The sequence below is a fragment of the Adiantum capillus-veneris genome, chromosome 1 (genome assembly GCF_014529385.1).
Source record: "Adiantum capillus-veneris isolate H3 chromosome 1, ASM1452938v2, whole genome shotgun sequence".
Classification (NCBI taxonomy): domain Eukaryota; kingdom Viridiplantae; phylum Streptophyta; class Polypodiopsida; order Polypodiales; family Pteridaceae; genus Adiantum; species Adiantum capillus-veneris.
In genome coordinates, this window is record NC_140931.1 from 51,902,284 (window position 1) to 51,919,267 (window position 16,984).

Sequence of the window (16,984 nt, forward strand, 5' to 3'; positions counted from 1 at the left end):
TTCTTCTTAAGCTCACTCTTAGCCTAGACTCTAGTTATGACTAGGCAGACTCTGGTCACTCTTAGCCGAGACTCTGGTTACGACTATGCAGACCCCTACCATTCGGAGTGAGTGTCACTTGTTAATGAATCTCTACCTCGCACCCCAATTCTAATCATCAACTTACCCTACCTTCATTTCACAAATGGGCCATGTTTTCTCTCGGTTATCACACGTATATTGGCACTTTATCCACAATTTTACGATACAATTTTGTTAGTCATTGTGATATATTCATGTTGTATTTAGTGTTTTACAAACATTTGTTGCTACCAGATATCATAACTGTTGAATAATTTCATTTGCTTTTTAAGTCGATATTACAGTTGATTATTGCGAAATCTCTCCTCACACTACAATACTGATATTTTTTGTGCTTATTTTGTGAAACTTTGAAACTCTCACCTAAAAAATGGGCTGCGTATTCTAATAAGGCATCAAAACTTCTTTCTTTAGTTACTTGGACGGGTGCAGGGATGATGTTTGCATCGACTCTACTTATGTGGCCGTACATTTCACTCGTACACTCATTCTTAACAATTTTAAAGATAAATTGGATCGTTGACCTTCTGATTTTCAGTATGGTATAACAAATGATGTTTACAAGCTCAAGATTTTAAGTAGTATGAGAGTTACATTGTTAAACACATGAGTTAAAGTAGTACAAGAGCCTCATGATCACCACACATATAGGTACATACATTTTCATATGCAAAATATTCTCCAACTCCTCATTTGAGATGGGGTGCTCTTGGATATCGAGCCACAGTTTGTAAGTGCTTTGTTAGTAGAACATATTCTAATTTAGTGTCTACTAGGTGGTAAATGTTTTCTTTTTATGCCTTGCTTGGTCCATTGGTCACAAGCACACAGATTCGCCGATTTAGGCAGCATAGTGCAGATTCGCCGATCTAGGCATCGCGTCTTTATTGGTGTAGATTCGTCGATTTAGGCAACATCGACACAAAATCATGCTGCAGTGGCTGGCCACCACTGCAACTGGTATGATTTTGTTACCCCGGGTACATAATGAAAGTGATTTGGATTTGGACTTATATTGTGGAATTGGAATTGGATTGGGATTTGGTATCTGGTGATTATTATGGCATGTTTATGTGATGAGACTTGACATTATGAGATTGATGATGAGTGTGACAGGTGAGAAAAATGGAGATGAGCTAGGCCTAACCATGCCCTTCTCAACTAACTCATGCACTTTCCGCATAATCTCCTCTTGTTGAGCTTGAGAAACTCTATAAGGAGGTTTGTTAGGTGGTGAACTTCCTGGAAGAAGTTCAATTGCATGGTCATCATTGTCTCATTTAGGAGGTAGTTCAAAAGGGATGTTGTTAATAAATACATCTTGAAACCCCTTGAGAAAATTGGATAACTCTAATTCTTTGTGGTTGCTTTTATTTTCTTTTGCTAAAGCATTAGGTTCATTTTGAAAATCTTTAACAAAAATCATGTACACAAAAATAGAGCTCTTTATTGACTTATTGAAAGCTTGTGTTTGTACAATGGGTATGGTGTTACCCATTTGCTTAGCATCTATGTACATATCTTTTCCCTTGAGCCTAAAGTAGATTCTCCTTTCGGGAAATTTAACATTGACAGCTAGGCGATCAAACCATGGTGCCCCTAGGATTACATCCTCATGCTTGACAGGAGAGATAAAGAAGTCCTCTTTGTCCACATAGCTTTGGACATGGAGCCTCAATTTCCCAATTAAGGGAGTAACTGAAGCTTCTTGCCCCTTGAAAGCACCCTCTGTGGGTAGGACATCTCCCATCTCATAGGTTTGTATGCCTAGCTTGGTGGCCAACTCTATAGATATAAAATTGTGAGTAGAACCAGGGTCAAAGAGAATAAAAGCATCGTGTTCTCTTACCTTTCCCCAAGCATGGCATAGAGGAGATCCTTTGTGGTGAGTTTCCTCCTCTTGGATTTCAACCAAGGTAGCTCTAGGAGGCTCATGGCGGGTGTTCTTTTGGGGACAAGCGCGGTACGCATGCCCTTTTTTGCTGCACTTGAAACACTGGTTATCCTTGCAACAACGCTCAAGCTCTTCAGGGGAGAGTTTTTTTTTGCCTTTGTAAACTCCCTCTCTTTAGCTTTGTTGGAATTGGCCTTAGGAGACTTTTGGACATTGTCCTTCCCCTTAGGCTCATTGGAACCCTTTTTTTCCGAGGGCTTAGAATTCCTCTTAGCCCCTGTTTGGAAATTGATTCGAGAGGCCACCATAGTATGGTGTATTACCGCCGATATGGTGCATGGCCTTTGGGAGTTGACATACTCCGCCATTTCTTCGGTTAAGCCCGCACAAAATTGTTGCTTTTTCTCTCCAAAATCCAACTTTTGGAAGACAGTGGCTTTGAGTTGTAGGTCCCAAAACTTGTCTACATATTTATGGATGGATTCATAGGGGGAGAGCTTCAAGCTTCGCCATTCAATGAGTACTTTGTCTTTGGCATCGGTGGACAAAAACTGCTTCATAATGGAAGCTCTTAAAGCTTTCCATGTTTGTGGAGCTTCACCTTCACCGTTGGCCCATAGCTAGACCACCATTGCCTGGCAGAGACTTTGAAAGTCAAAGCTACATGGTGTAGCTTAGAGGACTCCCGTAAGCCCTCATCTCCGAACAACACCGCATTCAAAATGTTGATAAAGGCCAAGACATTTCCTGTAGCACCAAAGGTTCCACGTAGGTAAGGGAAAGAGATGCTCTTTCTTCATCCCTCCTTGAACTTCTTGAGCTTGGACGACCTCTTCCACGCGGCATAGGATTTCCTATGGCCTCTTCTTTTTTATGGGTCAAAGGTTGCACCATCACTTTCTTCAGAAGGTGAAGAATTTGAGGAAGATGGAGAAGAGGGTGACCTCTTTCTCGCCTTTTTCTTGCCTTGATCTTCGTTGTCTTCACCATCACTTTCATAAGAGGAAGAGGATGAAGAAGATGGAGAAGAGGGTGTCCTCTTTCTCGCCTTTTTCTTCTCTTGCTTTTTGTCATCCCTCTTTGAATTATGGTGTGGATAAGTGTGCGATGGTCTTCTCCGTTTTGGAGGGGATGGAGAGCATTTAGCCCGCTGTCTTCATGGAGCCATCTCCATTGAGGTGGCGGGAGACTCACTCCTTTCTCGTTCCTTCGGTGAAGGCTCTTGAGTTCTCCTTTGAGAAGGAGATACATCATCAAGAAGTAAATTCTTGAGCCCTTCATATGGATCCTCTTCTTCTTCCCAAATCGGAGAGAGGCCTCTTTTGGAAGTCACACAAGGAGGCTTCCTAGGTGTTCTGTCATCACGGTGGGGAGCTTGGAGAATCCCATGAGCACGGAGCTGCCGTTACACTTCACTTTGGAGGGATGGATTGCCCATGGCTTTTTGAAGCCTAGAAACAAGATAGTTAACAAGCATCTGGGCATCATTAGTAGCCTGCTCATTAGCAAAATCAAAGTTATCAACATTAATTTCACTCTCTTTACTATTGTCAGCCATTCTAACAACTTTTAGGTGTAAACTTTTTTGGTGTACTTTGTCACTTCAAGCCCTAGTTGCTACTCCTCTTAACCCCTTTAGAAAAAGCACTCAAGCTATTGTACCCGTGGCTCGAATACCATTAATTGCAAGGAATAGAAGAGAGGGTCGTTCAACACCAAAACAACACTGGCTCTTGTCAAGCTTCTAATAGCTCAATAGTGGTTAAGCCGTAGGCAAGCCCGTAGGACTCCACTATTAAGACCATAGCTCTCGACATTGATGCCCCGTTAACTGCACGAAGGCAGGCGCATTGCAAGGCTGAAAAATCCCTATTCTACTTACTCACATGCAATTAATAATACCAACCATTTATAGCTAGCTTGAGGACCTCCCTTCTTGAGAAATAAAAGAGAAACCTTGTGCTCTGATACCAATGTAGCATTTAATGACCTAGTAACTTGTGTGTAGCGGAAAATAGCATGAACATAGTGAGCATTTCATTAGAATAGATTCCTAATGCGAATAACAAGAGTGCTTGGGTCGAGAGAGCAACAAAAATCACAACACCTTGTTAGATAGCATGAACAATACTTCAAAAGAGAGAGAAATTAAGCTATTGACAACAGTAAAGGACCGGATTTACATGGAGCCGGTCCCCCCTCCAAAAGGCTTTGTATTATGGTTTCTTTCATCAAGAGAGACATTTTACAATACATTCTTTGTGTTCCTTCAATACTAGCTAGTGCAATGAAGATGGAAACTTCATGCACCAAGCAAAACACTTATCAAACACAACATCAATTCCCTCACGGTCTCAGACCCAAGACCTCACACACCTTCGAAGACGGTGAGAGCTAGCGGGGTATGAGAGTAGATTGAGAGGAAGAAGGAGTATTCTTACGAGAAAGATGTACATATCCTCACATAATCACTCATATTAGCATAGCTTAGCTTAGTAATTATCATGGTAGAGGAGATGAGAATGCATTGAAGCTTGGCTCTTGGTTGGATTTGCATCACAAATCCAAGAGTTGTTGATGTAGGCCTCCCTTCTCACAAGCTTGGAGTAGGTGATAAGCTTTCCATTAAAGCTTGAGAAGAGGGAGAGATAGAGTCTTCTTTGCTTCACACATGAGATTGTGTGAGTGTGTGTGTGATAATTCCTTGAAAAATCAGCCCCCTCTCTCTCTTGGTTGACCCCCTTGCTAATTACTCATGCTAGCATCCTATTGACCTCCCTAGGCTTAGCCAATGACAATTAAGCAACACAAGTGATAAGCCTTCTGACATGTGTCCCCTCTTTCCCCTTTTGTGAGATCTTTAGGTAATTATTTCATCCAAGTAAAATCTCATTGGACCCCTTTGCCTCCTGGCCAATAGGAATCAGGCAAGCCATTGGGCTGCTGAATGCTCATTGGACCCCTTGGGAGACTATCCAATTGTCTTCTAGAGAGCTTAATTCCCATTGTTTCTTTTATTAAGTGTTTTTAAATTAATTAAGCTAGCCTACTTCTCATTGGTCCACCTCCAAGGCCATCCAATAGGATTTGAGTACACCTTGTGGGCATCTGGGCTAGGGAGCTGACATGTGTCCCTCATTCCCTTTGTGTAAAGGGAGCTTGTGTGTGTGTGTGTGTGTGTGTGTGTGTGTGTGATCTTCTCTCTCATCCCCTACTTGGAAGGCTCGGCCCCTCCTATGTAGGGATGGATGAAGACTTTTGGGGCACACACAAAGCATCAAATTTCCCTAATGTTTGACCTTTGGACACAACCTTTGAATTTTGGAACCTTAGCATTTTGGAAGTCTTAATGGGCTGAACCTTAGGGTCTTTTAAGCCCATTGTTGCACATAGCTCTTTTGCAGATGGCCCCCCTTTTGGATCCCTATTTTCCCTCCTGTGGATCCCTCTTGCGGCCGGTCTGCTAGCTTAACCAATATTCTAGCTTTTTCTCCCTTGGCACTTCCCCATATTAAATGATTAGTTTAACTGGAGAAAATAATTTAGGAGAATTAGATATTGATTATTATGACACTTTATTTTATTTTTGTACCCAAACATTGTATTAGATCCACCAAGATTGTATCGGTTTGATCTCATAGGCCATTTTGGCCTTTTAAAGACGTTTAATATAAACATTTCATCTCTCTCTCTCTCTCTCTCTCTCTCTCTCTCTCTCTCTCTCTCTCTCTCTCAGCAAGGCAACGCAGGGCAGTGCAAGGAAAGTGCAAGTAGAGAAGAGAAGACGCGAGCGGGGCAGGGCAGGGAAGGCGCGAGCAGAGCAGAGGAGGCAGAGCAAGACATCCTACACGTAGGTGATCGTACATCCTACGCATAGTTGAGAAGACATCCTACGTTAGGAGGTTTTTTCTTTTGAGATGAAGCACCCTTGGCATGAAAAAGTCCACAAAGAAACAATAAAAGCACCTTTTTTAGCGGCATAACCCTCTTTGCCAAAAGCAGCCTTCAAACCACCCATTTCATTTCTGAGTCCTCTAACGTTTGCATGAGGCATCCACTACAAAGAGGGATAGAATGACACTCATGATAGATAATTAAACAATTGTATTTGATTCAAAATATCTTGTCCTTTGTTCAGGTAGATCTCTGCTTCATTATTGTCATCTTGACCAAGCTCAGGCCTTACCACAAAAGGCACAATTGCAAGGGCTTGTTCCTAAGGAACAAGCTTAGCTGGAACAAAATCACCACACTAAGTGACACCTTCTGGATTAGGTTGACTTTCTCCATCTTCGCCCAAATCCTCTGTATCTTTAAAACTTGTCTCCACCTCATTACTAACTTCACCCAAAATTTGACTACCTATTGGAATATCCTTCTTTTTTGAGACTCTTGGTCGCTTCATTTGCTTAGATGAACAATATGGACTCACAAGACTGCAAACACCACAAAGCAATCTTTAGATCACAACACTAGAAGCAATCGAATGACTATCATGTTGTCTCCCATCCTAAAAAGATTTAAATTTGGTAGCCAAAAGAATTAAAGTGACTAATTAACATTGAAAAACTACAATCCTAGGGAGGGCATGTCATCGTGCCCTCACTCAAGGATGAAATAGGGAAAGAGAAATTCAAGTCACTGGAAGGGCACCTCAACGTTTCCTCTGAGAAATTTTGATATTTTCCTTTCCATATTTCATCATTGGATGAGGACACGTCGATGTGCCCTCCCTGAGATTAGACTTTCCAATTGTAAATTTATTGTTTGGAGGAGGGCATGTCGGCATGCCCTCCCTGAGATTGCTGCAAATTTATTGCTTGGAAGAGGGCACGTCGACGTGCCTTCCCTTAGATTGCAATTAGACTTGGTGAAATTCAAGATCGCAATCATGCCTCTCTCTTTTGAACGGTGAGATGCTGCTCATTAAATTCTCATGTCATATTAATGGCTCACAAACATCAGCAACAAGGTTGCATTGTACCTTTGCTAGGCACATATTATTGTCATCACCGTTTACGCTCACACCATCAACCTTTGAATGTAATGAGGCATGTGGGCATATGGCATTGTTATCAACACCATGTGATTTGTCATGTAGGCAACAATTTGGATTTGCCCCTAATACTTGTATGTCTGTCAATAGAATCAATGTTGGTACAACACCTATAAAACTTATGCTTAACAACCCCCTCGCAGGGCTACCCCTCACACCTGGGGGGGGGGGGGGGGGGGGGGGGGGCTGGCAATGGCGAAGAAACTAGGATTTTTTTGCGCACACACACACACACACACACACACACACACACACACACACAGATCAATTATCGTCCACGAAGGTGAGATATGACCTATGGGACCGAAAACAAAACATTAGAGAGAGGTCTTCGAAGCGAGGGGATTGTGAGATACATCTCAATTAACGACTAAGTGTCCATCAAGGGGAAAATAAAAGGAAGATAAGTTGAATAAAACCTATGGAGAGGACCCACCCCCCCTCCCCCCAAAAGAACGAAGTGCCACTCAGAAAAAGACAAACTTCAACAAAGATGATGCATTGTGTGCAACTAGCAAGGCTAGCACTCAACTGCAAAGTGCGAAAATCATTATGAGAGAATGTGTTTGCATATTGCACATGCTCAAAATAAACATGTAATCCCACCTACCAAATTTGACATTTACTTTCGAGTTAAACATTTTAAGGTGAGACAACCTCTTAAATGGTGGAAAATTAAATCTAAAAACCTTCAAATATACTCAATATGACTCTTATTTGTAGGTTTTCCAAGTTTTGGAAAACAAGGGTGTGCGTTCGGGCACATGCACACATCAAAACGAGCCAATACCTATAAGAGACGACCTCTAAAATTGTGGAAAATAAATCTTAAAACGTTCAAATATACTAAATATGACTCTTATTTGTAGGTTTTCCAAGTTTTAGAAAACACGAGTGTGCGTGCACACGCTTGCCCCATGGGATGTGAATCAAAGAAGGAATTGGGCAAGCAAGATAAAAAGAACAAAGACCTATAAGTTAAAGACGGCGTGTGACTCTGCTACTCTTAAGCCAATACAAGGCTTAGCATTTGTTCAACCGGTAGTGACATGAGTGAGAGAAAGGGAGGAAGGGGGGGGGGGGGGGGGGGGGGTGCAAAACCAAAAATAATGGTATGACAATGACTGCCATAAACATTTCAATAAAAGAACCACCTGTTTGCTATCTGACAATCTGGCTTGAATCAGGCTTCTCTCTGCCCGAATCTTAGCTGATTGCCATGATCACAACTACCTACAACTGTAACCAAGCAATATAAGCATTTCAAACAGAAACGTTGTTCAATCTTTAATAAATATGTGGAATCAATGCACCAACATTTGTTTGCAGATCTCATATATGCACTTTGATTGAAGATATACCTTGCTACTCAAGAAAAAGGTTCGAAATAGAGCCCCACTCTGTCATAGCAACAATAAAGACTTCAAAGAAGCTGACATGAAATTCAGAGTGGTGATTATTCCTCATAGAGTTTCAGGTGCCTCCTCCACACGCTTACTCACACCCGCAAGAAAACTTTTGGTTTCTATCCCTAAGCTTTGTGTTGCTCCTTCTGAAGGCTTTCTAACACCTACAAGAAATTTGGCTGCTTGAATTCCTAATAAAGCTCTTTCAACCTCATCAGATGGGGTGAGACCTTGGGCAATCATCCGATCTCGCATGGACTGAGCCTCCTCACGATCGTTGCCATCCAGCAATGAAACAATCATTAGCTCATAAGTTGAAACATCAATCTCAACCTCCTCAGCGAGAAGAGCCTTCACCTTATCAACGGAAGTTTCTCTAGCATACACTGAAAAAAGACTAGCGTAAGGTTTGCAATCCGAAACATCGCCTTTATCTTTGAGGTTCTATCAAGAGTTTTTGCCTCCTGAACCAAACCCATCTTTCCAAACCATCCAATTAGCGTCATAAGAGTCTCCACCCGGCCTTATAGCCATGCTTTCTAGCTTTAGCAGCACATCTACCGCCCTTTGAAACTAATTTTTTTTCTCAAAGGCAACAATTAGCATGTTGACTGACTCATCTGGAGGAGAAAATCCTGAATTCATCATATCTTCAATTTTCAGGACAGCAGATGGTAGCAAATTTGAGTGAATATAAGCATTCATAAGAGCTGAGTAGATATCAGGACTCATTTGTGGCCTTAAGAAGGCATCCTCATTCATAATTGAAAACATTTTCAAGGCCTCTACAGCTTTATCTTGTTTCCCATAGCCATTAAGAACCATAAGGTAAGTATCAACAGATCCACGTAGCTTTTCCTCCTCCATTTCTGCTAGCATGTTTCTCCCTCTTCAGGATTTCCAGTTTCACAGTGAAACTCAATCATCTTATCGCATGCACCAAGATCAGGCATGTAACCCCATTGAACATATTCCATCGAACATCTCTCTAGCTTTATCAACCCTCTACAGTTTGCAGTTCATATCAAGCAACAAGGTGCATGCTACAAAATCAGGGGAAAAGCCCTTATCCAAAGTACTTATCAACCTTTCTACATCATCATAACGTTCTAAGTTCATGTATTTTACTAGAATTCTTTACAAATCCTGTGCTCAGCTGGAACAAAATCACCACATTGAATGACACCTTCTTCACCCAAATCCTCTGTATCTTTAAAACTTGTCTCCACCTCATTACTAACTTCACCCAAAATTTGACTACCTATTGGAATATCCTTCTTTTTTGAGACTATTGGTCGCTTCATTTGCTTAGATGAACGATATGGACTCATAGGACTGCAAACACCACAAAGCAATCTTTAGATCACAACACTACAATCAATTGAATGACTATCATGATGTCTCCCATCCTAAAAAGATTTAAGTTTGGTAGCCAAAAGAATTAAAATAACTAATTAACATTGGGAAATTACAATCTTAGGGAGGGCATGTTGACGTGCCCTCACTCAAGGATGAAATAGGGAAAGAGAAATTCAAGTCATTGGAAGGACACCTCAACGTTTCCTCTAAGAAATTTTGATATTTTCCTTTCCATATTTCATCATTGGATGAGGGCACGTCGACATGCCCTCCCTGGGATTGGACTTTCCAATTGTAAATTTATTGTTTGGAGGAGGGCATGTTGGCATGCACTTCCTGAGACTGCTGCAAATTTATTGCTTGGAAGAGGGCACATCGACGTGCCTTCCCTTAGATTGCAATTAGCCTTGCTGAAATTCAAGATCGCAATCAGGCCTCTCTCTTTTGAATGGTGAGATTCTGCTCATTAAATTCTCACGTCATATTAATGGCTCACAAACATCAGCAACAAGGTTGCATGGTACCTCTGCTAGGCACATATTATTGTCATCACCATTTAAGCTCACACCATCAACCTCTGAATGTAATGAAGCATGTGGGCATATGGCATTGTTATCAACACCATGTGATTTTTCATGTAGGCAACAATTTGGATTTGCCCCTGATACTTGTATGTCTGTCAACAGAATCAATGTTGGTACAACACCAATAAAACTTATGCTTAATAACCCCCTCGTAGGGCTACCCCTCACACCTGGGGGAGGCGCAGGTGGGGGGGGGGAGGGGGGGGGGGGGGGGGGGGGGGGGGGACTTTTAATGGCAAATAAAATAGGATTTTTACTGCACACACACACACACACACACACAGAGATGGTCTACTAGAAAAATAGGTCACTTTAGTGTCTCAGGAGACTTGAGTGTCCAATTATAGAACTAGTGTTAACCACATCGTATACAACATTTTATCTTTTATGTAGCATTTGAAAATTTTGCTTGAGTGAAGAGTTATGGTTAAAATATACCTTGTTGCCTTTTGCACTCAAGGCAACTTTTTGAACCCCAAGATCCATGGAGAGCCATTATATGCATTCATCTGATAGGAAAATCTACTAATACTTGATAAATGTATTTAGATCACCATTATCATTCATGACTGTGAGTTATGAATTACTTTTTATGTATAGGTTAAGAGGAGTACCATATAGAGTTGTAGGTTTGATGTGAGGTTCATATATGTTCTATGCGCTATTTCAAGGTTCTCATGTCCATAAACTTATGTGTTGATGTATGTTTAGCCAACACAAGTTGTATGGATAGTTTTGCACAAAATGGCTTTCTTTTCACATCATGATTGATCATATGAGTCCCGCATGGGTGAAATGACATGGTAAGGTGATAATATATTTTGTAGAGCTAAGCTTGATTCATTTTGGTATGCTATCAATCACTCCCTCTTTTATGTCATGTATGCATCCAAAAATAGGAAAAAATTGTTTTGCACTTAAGTGTGAAAAGTATACTATATGATATCAATCACTCCCTCTTTTATATCATGTGTGCATCCAATAATAGGAAAAGTTGTTTTGCACTCAAATGTGAAGTCATACTATACAACTGGTCAAAGTGATGGGGGTATTTTGTATCATGATTAAGGTTATGTGATGATATTAAATGATGCATGAAACCTCAAAGGATAGCTATGGATATCCCACCTACATGTGTGTACTGCTTTCCATCCTTCTATGTCAAAAACTAGCTCTATGTGCAAGGACAGTGATGTGTGGTTGTGGTGCATCACTTGTATATGGTTAAATTTTCATAAAATCTAATATCTACCTATTCCAAAAGACTTTCTCATATGAGTAGAATGAACATTGATAGCTTTGATTTTGCACATGAAGGTGTTAATGATAATGCCCCCATGTTTGTTAACTACCTTGTTACTAGGTTGCAGCAAGCCATGGGTAACCCTACCTTGCAAGCCGAAGTTACCCAACAACTTCGTGCTTATGGGATAACCCTTCCTCTTCAACAGGAGAGAGAACTTAGGAGGCCTCTTGATGAGACTCCCAAAAGAAGACTCTCTCCCATTCGAGAGGAGGAATCCAAGGAACGAGAAAGCACTGAATCCCTAAGTTCATCTGAAGATGTGGCTCCAAGAAGACGGTGGTCTAGGTGATCGCCAACACCTCCCAAGAGGAAATCTTCAAACCATAGTCCGTCCCCTTGGCACTCCAAATGGGAAGAGAGGAAACCAAGGAAGAAAAGGGCAAGGAAGAGGTCACCCTCTTCTCCTTCTTCTTCACCTTTCTCCTCTTCTGATGAAAGTTATGGTTATTCTCCTAGAGAATACAAGAGGGGAGGACATCGCAAATCTTACCTTGCCTGGCGAAGGTCACAAAAGCTAAAGAAGTTCAAGGAGGGAGGAAAGAGTATCTCTTTCTTCACCTATGATGGCACCTTTGGTGCTACCGACAAAGTGTTGGCCTTCATCCAGCAATTTGATGCAGCTTTTGGAGACGAGGGCTTCCACAGAGTCCTCCAAGCTACACCATGTAGCTATGCACTTCCAAAAATCAGCTCGTCAATGGTGGGCTAGCCTTCGTGGAAATGGTGAAGCTTCAAAGACATGGAAAACTCTACGAGTTTCCATCATGAAGCAATTTCTTGCAAGCGATGCAAAGGACAAAGTGCTGACTGAATGGCGTAGCCTAAAGCTCCTCTCTCATGAGTCTATTCACAAATATGTAGACAAGTTTTGGGATTTACATCTCAAGGCTACTGTCTTTCAAAAGATAGACTTTGCGGAGCAAAAGCAACAATTCTGTGATGGACTACCCGAAGAGATGGCTGAATATGTCAACTCCCAACAGCCCGGTTCTATCCCCGAAGTAATCCACCATACCATGGTTTCTTTGCGCATCAATTTCCAACAAGGGGCTAGATGTAATGTCAAGCCCATGGAAAATAAAGAGCGAAATGAAGCAAGAGGGAAGAGCAATGCTCAATGCTCTTCCCAAGGCAACTCCAACAACAACAACAACAACAATCGGTCCAAGGGAGAAGGAAGTGTATAAAGGTAAAAACAAACTCTCGCCTAAAGATCTTGAAGCTTTTCGCAAGGACCACAAATGCTTTAAGTGTGGCGAGCAAGGACATACCTACCATTTTTGCCCCAAAAGAAATACTCCTGATGGGACTCCTAGAGCTTCCGCCATCGAATCTCTAAAAGAGGATGTTCATTGCAAAGGAACAGCTCCCTCCTATGCATGGGGAAAGATAAGAGAGCATGATGCCTTCATCTTGTTTGACCTTGGCTCTACTCACAACTTCATATCAACAGAGTTGGCCACCAAGTTGGACATTCAAGCTTTTGAGATGGGAGATATTGTAACGGCCGACGCAGCTTTCAAGGGACAACAAGCCTCTTACCATGATAGCATACCAAAATGAATCAAGCTTAGCTCTACAAAATATATTATCACCTTTCCGTTTTTTTTCTTTCTTCTTTTTGTTCTCCCTTTTGTGTGTGGACTATCGTGCCCTAAACCATCTCACTATCAAAAACAAATTCCCCATCCCCTCGGGTAGAAGATCTGTTTGATAAACTACGAGGCTCTACCTACTTCAGTAGGATTGACCTTAAAAGTGGCTATCATCAAATAAGGATAGTGAATGAAGATATCCTAAAGATCGCGTTTCGTACAACGTTCGATCTTTATGAAGATCTAGTCATGCCTTTTGGCTTGACCAACGCACCAGCCACGTTTAATCGTCTAATGGAGAAGATCTTTAGACCTTATCGTAAATTCACTGGAGTGTTCTTTGATGATATTATCATCTACTCCAAGTCTTTGGAGGAACATAAGCAACATCTCCAAGTGATTTTTCAAGCGCTAAGGGAGAATAAGCTTTTTCTCAATCAAAAGAAAAGCAAATTTTTCCTCCAAGAGATTCAATACTTAGGTCATATTATCTCTCAAGATGGTATCCGAATGGATCCATCAAAGTTAGAGGTAATAAAAGCATGGCCTAATCCAAGGAATCTACATGAGATAGAAGATTTATAGGTATGTGTGCATACTATAGACTCTTCATAGCAAGATTCTCTCAAATGGCAGGACCACTACATGACTTAACAAAGAAGAACATTAAGTATTCATGGACTGCTAAGGAGCAAAATGCTTTTGACAAGCTCAAAGAGACAATGCCTATCTATTGTTTTTTATGGTTCTTACAGGAAAGCACATGGTGAAGCTTCAGGAGGTGTTGTAATTTATGATCCTCAAGGTGCTTTGGTAATTAAAAGGAGTATAAAGCTTATGGCACAAAGCAACAATGAAGCTGAGTATGCTACTTTGGAGAAGGGACTCAACCGTTGCCTTGAGCTTGGCATCCATCATGTAAGGGTAAGAGGTGATGCTCTTTTGGTGGTCAATTAAGAGAGGAAGAACAAGCATTGTATGCAAAGGAACATAGGTGTTTCATTGCCACGTAGTAGGTCACATGAAAAGGGAGTGTCCTAAGAAGGAATCTAACAAGGAAACCTCGGTCCTCTACTGCGTCGGCTTTTGATGCTACCCCTCAAGTGAATGCTATGAGTGTGGGAGAGCAAGAAGGTAAGCAGGAGGGGATTTTTGAAGATGATGAACTCATAAAATGTTATGGAGATGTGACTGGTCAAAGGGTCATTGTGTTGTTTGATTCTAGAAGTTCTCATGATGTCATAAGTGAATCTCTTGTGAAACGTGCACGTCTTCAAACTTCTCCTATTCCCACCCTCCTGGTGCAGGGGTTCTCTGAATGCATGGATGCTTTGATTTTTCAAGAATGTGATGATGTCAAGTTGATCATTCAACAAACCCAATTTACTCGTCATTTTGTAGTCTCTAAACTTGCAGGATGTGACATTATTTTGGGCATTAAATGGTTTCGTATGTTCAAGCCCATTATCGATTGGGAGAAGCTCATGTTTCAATCAAAGATAATGTGTTGCAGCCATTCCTCGTTCGAGGCGAGAACAGTATTCCCTCTCTCCCTCTCATCTCGCACGTCCAGGCAAATAGGGAATTGCGTCAAAGAGCCCAAGAGGCGGTCATCTATGCCAAGCCCACATCAAGGAACTCGGGTATTCCTAAGAGGTATAGTGAAGGGTTTGTCAAAGTCAATTTTGTGTTTTCCCAGGATCATCATTCCCCTACTCACCATCCCCATCGACCTATGGACATTGTCTTCGACCAATTGCATGACGAGGAATATGTAGGTAAATTTTTTTCTCGATCGGATAAAGAGAAGCCAAAACCAAGTGATGTCTTGTTTAGAAGGCTTCACCCTCCCAAGGTATGGTCTTTTGGGTTACCAGTTCTCTTTGTTCGTAAGAAACGAAACTCATTTCAGTTTTGTGTGCATTTCAGGGCACTCAAGACACGGATGGTCAAATTCTAGAAGCCGAGACCTCACATGGCCATTCCTTTGGAGCGTCTACAAGAGGCACATCGCGTTTCCAAAGCGGACTTGTCAAGTTGCAACCACAAGGGTGGCCTTTCAAGGAGCAATCCAACAGAAGAACCACCAGAGATTGTTGTCACCAAGTCGAAGTGTTTTTGAATGCTTCCCATTCAACTTGGCACTAAGAAGGAAGCGCAGCAACATTTCCTCAAATTCAAGGATCGAGGGACACATGCAGATGCTTGGGTGAACAAGGACTTGCTCATCCACTATCCAGATTTGCTAACCTCATACAAGGAGGCCATGCAGATCGGTACCCGTACCTCACCTTAAGCAGAAGGGGATGTCACGTGCACATGGCTCTGTGTGCCACGTGGTTATGCTTCATTGACTTCCATAGCCAATTTTCCTTCTTCCTAGATAGAAGTGTCTAGAATCCTAGGAGGATTAGTACCGGCAATTTTGTGAGCCTGTTCACAGGACCTGCATGTCCGAACAAGTCCATTAGATTAGGTTTTTTTGTTTTGGAACCCTCTTGCTTAAATGGTTTGTATACGCGTTTTGACAGGTGTTATTACACTACGATGGGAATCTTACATGACGTGATGTAGTTTTAGGTTAGAGGAATCCAACGAGCCATTCCCCGTGTCGATCGAATTCCTAGGTGGGCGGGTGTGCAACAAGTGTACCTAATCTAGAACCCCCCAACCCAATTTTAATAAATCAATTTATTGATTTATTTGTTGGAAAAGTTGGTGGACAACTCTTTTGTTTACCATAAACACAATCTTCACAGAACTCTAAGTCCACTTCTTTCAAACCTGATAGAAGCTTCTTTCTCTGAATTCCTTTGGCACTCATATGCCTAAGCCGATAATGCCACACCGCACTGTCAACTTCTGTAGTTGCTGCACAGGCTGAAGGTTGTGTGCTAACAGTACACAAGTAAAGTGTACCGACCTTTTCTCCTTTGGCAACCACCAAAGATCCTTTGAGATCTTCCACCGTTTGTTTCCAAATGCGATGTTGTGACCTTCATCGTCCAATTGTCCTGTAGAGATCAAATTTTGAGAAGAGAAGGAACATGCCTAACATCTTTAAGCTTCCAATCATTTCCGTTAGTAGTTTTGACAGAAACTGTACCTTTGTCGACAATCTCACAAGCTTCATCATCTCCCAAGTATGCATACCCAAAATTACCTTTGGTGTAATCTTGGAAATGTTGCTTGTGTGGTGTTGCATGGAATGAAGCCCCAGAATCTACTATCCAGGAATTAGACACATTGTCTAATGAGAGAATTAGAGCATCTTGCTCTACTTTACCTGCCACATTGGCCTCCGATGTTGGCTTGTTGTCTTGAGACTATGTCTCCCTTCTTCTCTTGGACCAGCAATCCTTCTTGACATGGCCCTTCTTGCCGTGGTTCCAACATTCAAGAACTGACTTTGTGTGTGACTTGCTCTGCCTTGAGCAATCACGACCCTTTTGGTTTTTGAACCTCTCCTTAGGCCTTCCTCTTGTTTCCACTGATAGTAGCAGCACTTGATGATTCTTCTGTGCTTCTCCTTCGCATTTCCTCGCTTAGGAGAACACCCACAACATCATCAAACTTAAGAGTATTTGTGCCAAAGATAGAATTACTTATAGCCATCACAAGGCTGTCCTAACTATCCGGTAGAGATGATAGTATAAGGAGAGCTCGCACTTCATCATCGAAATTTATTTTCACCAATCGAAGT

General features: G+C 41.7%; 1 pseudogene; it reads right to left on the minus strand.

Annotated features, from left to right (window-relative positions):
• Positions 1 to 8,494: 8,494 nt before the first annotated feature.
• Positions 8,495 to 13,014, minus strand: LOC147464734 (uncharacterized; annotated as a pseudogene).
• Positions 13,015 to 16,984: the final 3,970 nt, after the last annotated feature.